Source organism: Mauremys reevesii, linkage group 26 (genome assembly GCF_016161935.1).
Source record: "Mauremys reevesii isolate NIE-2019 linkage group 26, ASM1616193v1, whole genome shotgun sequence".
Taxonomy (NCBI): domain Eukaryota; kingdom Metazoa; phylum Chordata; order Testudines; family Geoemydidae; genus Mauremys; species Mauremys reevesii.
The window spans coordinates 1,703,244-1,710,937 of record NC_052648.1 but is presented as its reverse complement, the minus strand read 5'-3'; the positions used below and the strand labels follow the sequence as shown (position 1 = coordinate 1,710,937).

At 42.3% G+C, this 7,694-nt stretch overlaps 1 protein-coding gene across 1 annotated transcript in view; it reads left to right on the top strand.

Annotated features, from left to right (window-relative positions):
• The window catches only part of ELL (elongation factor for RNA polymerase II), an 83,856-nt gene that overhangs the window by 27,500 nt on the left and 48,662 nt on the right, over window positions 1–7,694 (top strand). The window lies entirely within an intron of this gene.

Here is a 7,694-nt window from a genome sequence, read left to right as displayed (position 1 = left end):
GCTATGGAATCTGTCTCAACTGGAGGGGAGTTTCAGTGGCAGGGTGGGCCCCTGCTGCTGCTGAGTGAGAGGTCTGGTTGTACCCCAAGTTGCAAGCAGGCTGAAGTACCCATTGTACCGGATCTATGATGCATATTTAAGTGACTGTATATTTAAGTACATGTTTATATTTCATCTGCTGAAGCATGACATGGATCTGTCATGCATCCCACGCATACAAACTGCTTAACTTGAGCTGTATATACCAGATATAACTAGAAGGACCAGACTCTTGTCCTTTCTACAAGTTTTGGGATTATCCAGTTATACTTCAAACTAGATTTAAACGTGATTAGGGGGGAAAGTCTTGAAATACATATGTGAATCATACTACGTAACTTATATGGCAAACTCGAATGCATTTTTTTAATACCGGCAGTGGACAAGTTCACTTTTAGTAAGGGAACTGTAATGCTGGGCCTGTTTAAACATTCCATACTTAAATACACCATGTTCCTTTTTATCCGTGGTGCTGCACATTGCTGTATGCTTGGCTCATTTTAATACCCATTGTTTACATTAGCTCTGTGTGTGCATTATCTGAAGCTCGGTGTTAGGTTTGACTCTTTCATTCTGAAATCTCTTCATGCCAGTGCATTCCCAATACTGACTTTGCTCTGCTTGTTGGAGCGCATTCCATTTCCCTAGATTCTTGATTGTGACACAGCTCCCCTCCTTCCATACATCAGGTCTGACAAGCCTCTTGTTGAAAGACACAACTCCCTTCGTTGCCTGTTCATGTTTCCATTTTCTGTATAGCTTCTGAAATTTCTTGCAAGAGTCTTGAGGCACTTTGACTCACCGAGTAATGTGACTGCAGTGGTACTGTTCACGTGCTTAGTTAGGCACCTGCTTAAGTGTCTTACTGGATTGGAGTCATAATGAGTAGATCCACTGTAGTTTCTAGAACAAAAAACCCCAAATACAGAATACATTTACATTTTTATAGTAAATGCCTGGGGGAAAAGTATTGGCAGTTGCTATGAGATACTCTGTTTATGGATAACTCTGCTACCCATTTGAAACTCCATTTAAGAGGATAAAATTGCTTGTGCAGTAAACCTTGGCTACTAATTTTTTTTGGAGCATCATTTAAAGTGATATTCTGAGAGTACTTCATAACAATTTGGGAAACTCTTTAATAGCTCATCAGATTTTTGTGAGAAACTGAGTTGCTGTTGTTCAAAGTAAACTACTTTTCCAGAATAGAAAATGAGAAGAAACAGTAGTGGGATTTAGTGAAATAACTTCCTGCATTTAGATTCCTCCTAACCAATAGCTTCAATTCCTACCACATGCTGTTAATGTTGAATATATTTCTAATTAGCAGTATTTAAAATCCACTTCAAACTTCATATATACATTTTCATAAACTAAGTGTACAAAATGGAAGCTCTGAATTCCAGTTGTATAAAATGTCAAAAGGATGAAGATTAAAGCTAACACTGGCATGTCTACTTTGACCATAGTAACCTCACTTATGATGACATCCACAGATAATTCATAACTTTTTATTGATATTGCAATTGAAGTTTGATCTTAACACTTGGACCTGTGGCTGAAGAGGGTTTTTATTTATTTATTTTTTGATTTATAAACTGTTTTTACAAAGTCTTATGAAGGGTTAAATTTTCAAAGCTGTCCTCTGTACGTTCCTTTTTCATCTGGACTCTTTAGTCCTGTTACTAGATCTATATCTGGATATTGTTAGTAAGACTAATCCTAAGTAAGCTCTATCTGTGATGGGTTAAAGCTTAAAAGTATTGTTCCAGTTAGGTTCTTCCAGCAAGATTCAGAGCAATGAAACAAATTCTGGAAACTGCTGCCCAGAAGTTAAGGAATCTGATTTAGTGACCTACTTTTTCTTGTACACGTAGCATAGCTTAAGATGCTTAGTGATCATGTAGCTGTTTCATCGAGATTGTTCTAATTGATGCTTTTTAACCTTTTCATTTTTCTGTGGTGTAACAGTATATTGATCCTTTAATTACTATCAGACTTTCTGAGGGGAAAATAGTGATTTTTAGTTTGTCTTCACTAGTGATTTTTCATGGTTAGACTTGGCAGAAGCACATGTTCTATGGGTAGCAAGCCCAGTTCTTGCGTGCGGTTTGAGGATCTTAGTGAAGCAAAAGTCTTATCTGTTCAGTGGCTGAAGATCTCTTGTTCTGTTACATGTTAATTATTGCCACGTCAGACAGTAAATGTAATTGTTGTCTTATAGATCGGAGGTGTCTTAAACTGAGCTCCGCTCAAGCTAATTTGAAGTTCTAATTGGTGTTGTCTCTTAACCAATTTCTAACAGAATTCTAACGAAATTGTAACATCACAAGAGTGAAGAGACTGAAAGCTCAACAGCAGAAAGGAGGCATGTTTAAATCTTTGTTACTGTTTTTTCTTAACATCTAAATTCTGCTGCCTAATGAACCCTTGGGTGAAAAGACATCTTGACAATTCAGCATTCCATCCCCTCAAGTAAGGTGTGAGAGCTCCCACTGTGCTTATGTGTGAGATTTCCTCTCCCCCCCCCCGCAGGTCTCCAATGGAACCCTGGGAAAGCCAGACTTCATATTCTTGATATTTCTAAGATTTAAAAAAACAAACCCTTCCAGGCTGCCTTTATACATAAGGGTTGAGGAAGGAGGAGTGGGGGGGGGGGGGGAGGACAGGTTTAAAAAAAAAGTTCTTTGGCAAGTCCTAAGGTCAATTCCAAAACAGTCCATTTACAGAATTAGGATTCCTCTCTCCTTCTGAAATCCTGCCTCCAGAGTTATAGTAGTACAGCAGTCCTGAGTGTGTCTTGCAGGAAGTTCCTACATCACTCAAACTACTGTGTAATGGGGAAGTCAAGTGACAACGGGTTTCCTGTAATGCAGTTCACAGTGAAGGGATTCAGTTAAGTTGAACGGAGAATCTAAACTCAAATGAATTATCCATCTAAGGATCATATAAAGAAATGCAGTTCTGGCTTTCCAATACAGTCTATTTTTTTTTAACCTGTATTAGAAGAGATTGTATCTGGGCATGTGTGAGAGAATAGATTTGAGCTGAGCTAGCTCTAGAGTTCTTTGTGAAGTGATATCCTGATGACAGGGGAGTCAGTTGCTTGGGCGTTTGCATACTATTGTTAGTTTAGGGACGGGGGGTGTGTGTCTTTGCGCTCACAGTACAAAACCTTTTCATTATGCTACATCTTGAACTTGATCCACAGGAGTTGTAAATCTTCCCCCTAAACTGACTGTTGTGTAACCATCTCATGTGACTCAAGTGGGCTGGTATTGTTGGTGGCCTTTTTGAAAATCACAGGGCTGCAAAAGCAAAAAAGCTGGCACCTGGTTTGTTTGTTTGTTCCCCCCCCTTCTCCCCCCCCCCAAAAAAAAGACCTGTTAGTGCTGCAATTCTTCAGGTCAGAGACCTAGTTCTGGAAGTTTAGAATCTTTAAGTGCCTTTAACTCAGTATTGGCACTCTGACCAAAACTTCTGTTTGAACTTTTTAATAGGAACAGAAATGAAGTAGCGCATCTAATTTAAGGTACTACACTGCTGAGGAGATGGAATCCTCACTATACCAATATAGTTTGAGTATGGGGTTGAGGGGCAGGGAAAACAGTATAGGACTGGTTTCTAAACTATTAATTTATGGTGGATTAACACTTTACAATCCAAGTGAACTTTTTGTTCTTGTGTCTTTTTATTCTGTGTTCGTAAAGCACCTAGCAAAATGGGGTCTTGGTCCTGTCAAGGGCTTGTAGGTGCTACTACCCCTGGCTTGCAAAAAGGTAGCATTTTAATAATATAAGTAATAGACGGGTGGTAAATTTCACTTTTAAAAGCATAGATGAGTTGACCATATTCCAGACAATATGCCCTTCTGGATGGATGGTGCCTCTATGCAGTCAGACTTTGGAATGTCTTGAGATAGACCTCTTTCATCTCTATTTAGCCTGTGCCCTTTTCAGAACGATAGATGCTATCTTGATTAATTGACTAGTGAACTTGAATTTTCTTCACCCACCATTTGACGTTCCTGGAGTACGTTCCTTACAGATATTACCAGTGGGATTTGTATGCTGTGCTACTAGAACTCTTAATGAACTTTGGGACTCTGAGATGTGGATCTCTTATGATTCCTTGGCAACTAACCTTTGGATGTTTTTGCTTTGGTTTTTGCTGCATGTAATTTCACTCTGCAGAAAGACTGGGGTGAGGTGTTTGAAACAAAACAATAAATAGTAGATAATCAAAACTACTCTCTTCAGGACTTCAGTGGGGCACAGGGGTCTGCTTGTGCTGAGTAAATCATAGGATTGGAGCATAAGTCATGAGATTTACACAAATAGAATTACTGGCCTTGTGTTTGGGCCTTAGAGTACATTTGGTCACTTGGGTCATGTTTTCCACTCTCTCTCTCTAAGGGTAAGGGCTAGTTCGTTCCTTAGCTATGGCTGGGAAGGGTGGGAACTTTTGCCTTAGGAAGCACCTAATGGAAAAGGCCACAAGGCAGCAATCGGACCCAGACTTGGGCACCCCCTGTACATTTGCCTAACTTAGCAAAGACAATGCCTCCTGCTAGGAGGTCCAAATCAGGAGCGGAGTCTACTCTTGGCCAGGTCTTGTTGGGAGAGCAGGGAGCATTCTCATAAGCATGAGGCTAAGTCTTCCTCCAAATCCACTTGGAGCAGGTCAACCAAGCACTATCTCAGCTCAAGAGAATTTAGGACGTCCTAAGTCTGAGGCACAATACGAAAGCCCACAGTCTAGTATTCCATTGGCACCGGATCACAATTGTTTGGTGCCCGTGCCTGTGGTACTTCCCAAGCACAAACCTGGGATCTGCTGGTATCTGAAGATTGATTGATTGAGAACACCGATCATCCGCGGTTCTATCTTTGCTTTCAGCAGCTGTGGCACAGATTGTCTGTATTGCAGCTCCTGCGGCCCAGACAGACAGGACTCTTCTCATGCTGGGAAGAACAGAGACCTACGTTCCTCCTGAGGACATCTTCGCTCTCCCAGTCCTGGAGTCTCCCACTCCTTTGGGTCCCTCCCTTTTGAGAGAGGTGGTTGTTCCACCAGGGAGCCATCCTTTGGAAGGAGTTTATCTCCCCTTCCATCTTCGGGCTGTGATTTTCCTCCAGTGGCACCCTCGGTAGCAGCATTGTAACTGGAGGTTCTTTGAGATGTGTAGTCTAATCAATCTGTATTCCACTGTCTGCCCTCCTTCCCCTCTGCTTCGGATCTGCTCTGATTCATAGTGGAGAAAGAACTGGAGAGGCAGTCAGTCTGATATACTGTTTATCTCCTTGGTCAGAGGCCTGAGGTGAACCAGGGCACAAGTGTGGACCAATGGATACTGCTTTCAAAATTCTCCAGCTCTGGGCACATAGAGCACGTGTACCCACAGTGGCATACAGATAGGGACCACACATCTCAAAGAACCTCCAGTTGCTATAAGATAAGTACATTTCCCTTTTTGATGACAGTTCACATCCCAGAGCTCTTTTGTACTGAGACTGCTACTTTGAATGACATTTGAAAGGCTTTCTATGCAAACACAATGCCTAGAAACATCTAAAAAAACGAGTGCTTATGTTCTGCAGAAACTGAATTTGGCTGCAGATTAGCAGTTTGAAACCTCTAGTCTAGAGCTTTTGTATTTTGAAAACTTACTACTGTACATCACTGATAACTGAGGTGTGGAGCAGGAGCAGTGAGAGCAGCAGTTAACAGATTGGAAATGGAGAGACAGGCTGTGTCTCCTAGGGAACAAGTGAGTGATGGGGTGTAAAGTGGAAGGTTCACTGTTTAAATAAGTGAAATTTGGAGATTATCAGAGTGGCAGGGTTGTCACTGACTTTGGAGGTTGTGAAATAGAACATGCATCAGATTTGAAGTTGGAGCTGTGGGTTATTCATAATTCTCAATAGCTTGATCAAGTCTTCAACTCTTAAATTCTGTACACCTTCTCAGAGTACAGCCCTGCTTCATTTTGGTCTAATGTTGGCTGATAACTTGTGTTAACTGTGGGGAACCGGGAGAGAGGTGATGCCTGTGAGCCGCAGTGGGAAGGATCATATTTCCTGAGTGGAATGGATGAATTAAGAGAAATGTATCTTATTTCTCATTCTAGGTAAATGCTTAGTAGGGCTTCTTGGCCATCTTTCAAAAATAAAATTACATTTGAGACAGTCTGCTCCCTAGCTCAGATCCTATATGGTGTGAGAAATCTGTGCTTACGTCTAAGTCTTTAGTAGATGATTTAGACCCTAAACGTATAAGATCTCCAATTAGAGAGACAAAATGGGTGAGATATTATCTTGTATTGGATCCAACCTCACCCACCTCGTCTCTAGTATCCTGGGACTGACATGGCTCCAACTACACTGCGTACAAGCTCTCCAGTGTCTGACTTCTTGGCCCTCACTCTTAAGAAAAGGTGTCCTACTATAGAAAGGACCATAGCCATGATTTAGTACAGCTTTGGTCTAATGGTGGTGATTTTGGAGAGAGCACAAAATGGCTACCTCACTGTTACTGTCATACAGGATGTGGCTTGGAGACACCTGTCTTATGAATCAAGGTCTACTGCTGTGAGAAGTAGCTAATAGTCTTTTTGGAAAGGGTGAAACCTTGATAACCTTTCAATCCATTTATCATGGCCTGTAGTTCCTATTTTGAGGCATCTGAAACAATAGTGAAACAGAGCAAATAACACTATGTAGTGTATTATGTCCACTGTTTGGCATTGCCATAGACTGGGTAATGAAGAAGGGTGTTAGCCATGTGAGTAGATAGCAAATGCCTAGAAGATTTAGACTTTGCCAGTGATGCCGCACTACAGAGCGTCACTGCCTTAAAGCTTTCAAGACCGATAACGTGGCAAAAACAGTAGGCCAAGCATGGCTCAGAATTAATTGCACCAAAACAAACATCCTCAAAATGTAGACGTCAAGCGTCGTCATCACAGTAGAAGGCAAAAACAAAAGGAAAGTAGAACAGTTCCTGGGCCGCATCATACTAGCCAATGGAGACCTTAAGAAGGAAGCAACATTTAGATAGGAAAGGCATCCACAGCAGTTAATAAACTCAACATATGGAAATCAGAGATACTAGGAAAAAACTGAAAATCAGATATGTCAGAACAAAACCGAGCATTTTCAATTCAAACATAATCTCAGTGCTAACATATGGCTACGAGAGCTGGAGATCTACCAAAGCGTTGGACCAAAACTAGACTCCTTCAAAAATAAGTGCCTATGAAAGATCCTGGTCATTGGATGGAAAGACTTCATCACCAATGAAGAGATCAAAGATATTGCCAACTTCTGGCTGTAGGAAGGGAAGAACAGTGGACAGGGCCGGCTCTCGGTTTTTTTGCAACCCCAAGCAAAAAAAATTTTGGCTGCCCCCCACCCCAGCCCTGGCCTCTCACCCCCCCCTCAACCTCCTGCCGCCCCAGCCCTGGGCTCTCTCTCCTTCCCCCTCCCCCCCACTGCCCCAGCCCTGGGCTCTCTTCTTTCCGCACCCTCCCGCCCCAGTGCTGGGCTCCCCCCCACCAGTGCTGACTCCGCCCACTCCCCCCCCACCTCCAGCCGGTCCGGCGCTGGCAGGGTCAGGGTAAGCAGCAGGGCTCCTGGGCCGTGCCTCAGCCCAGA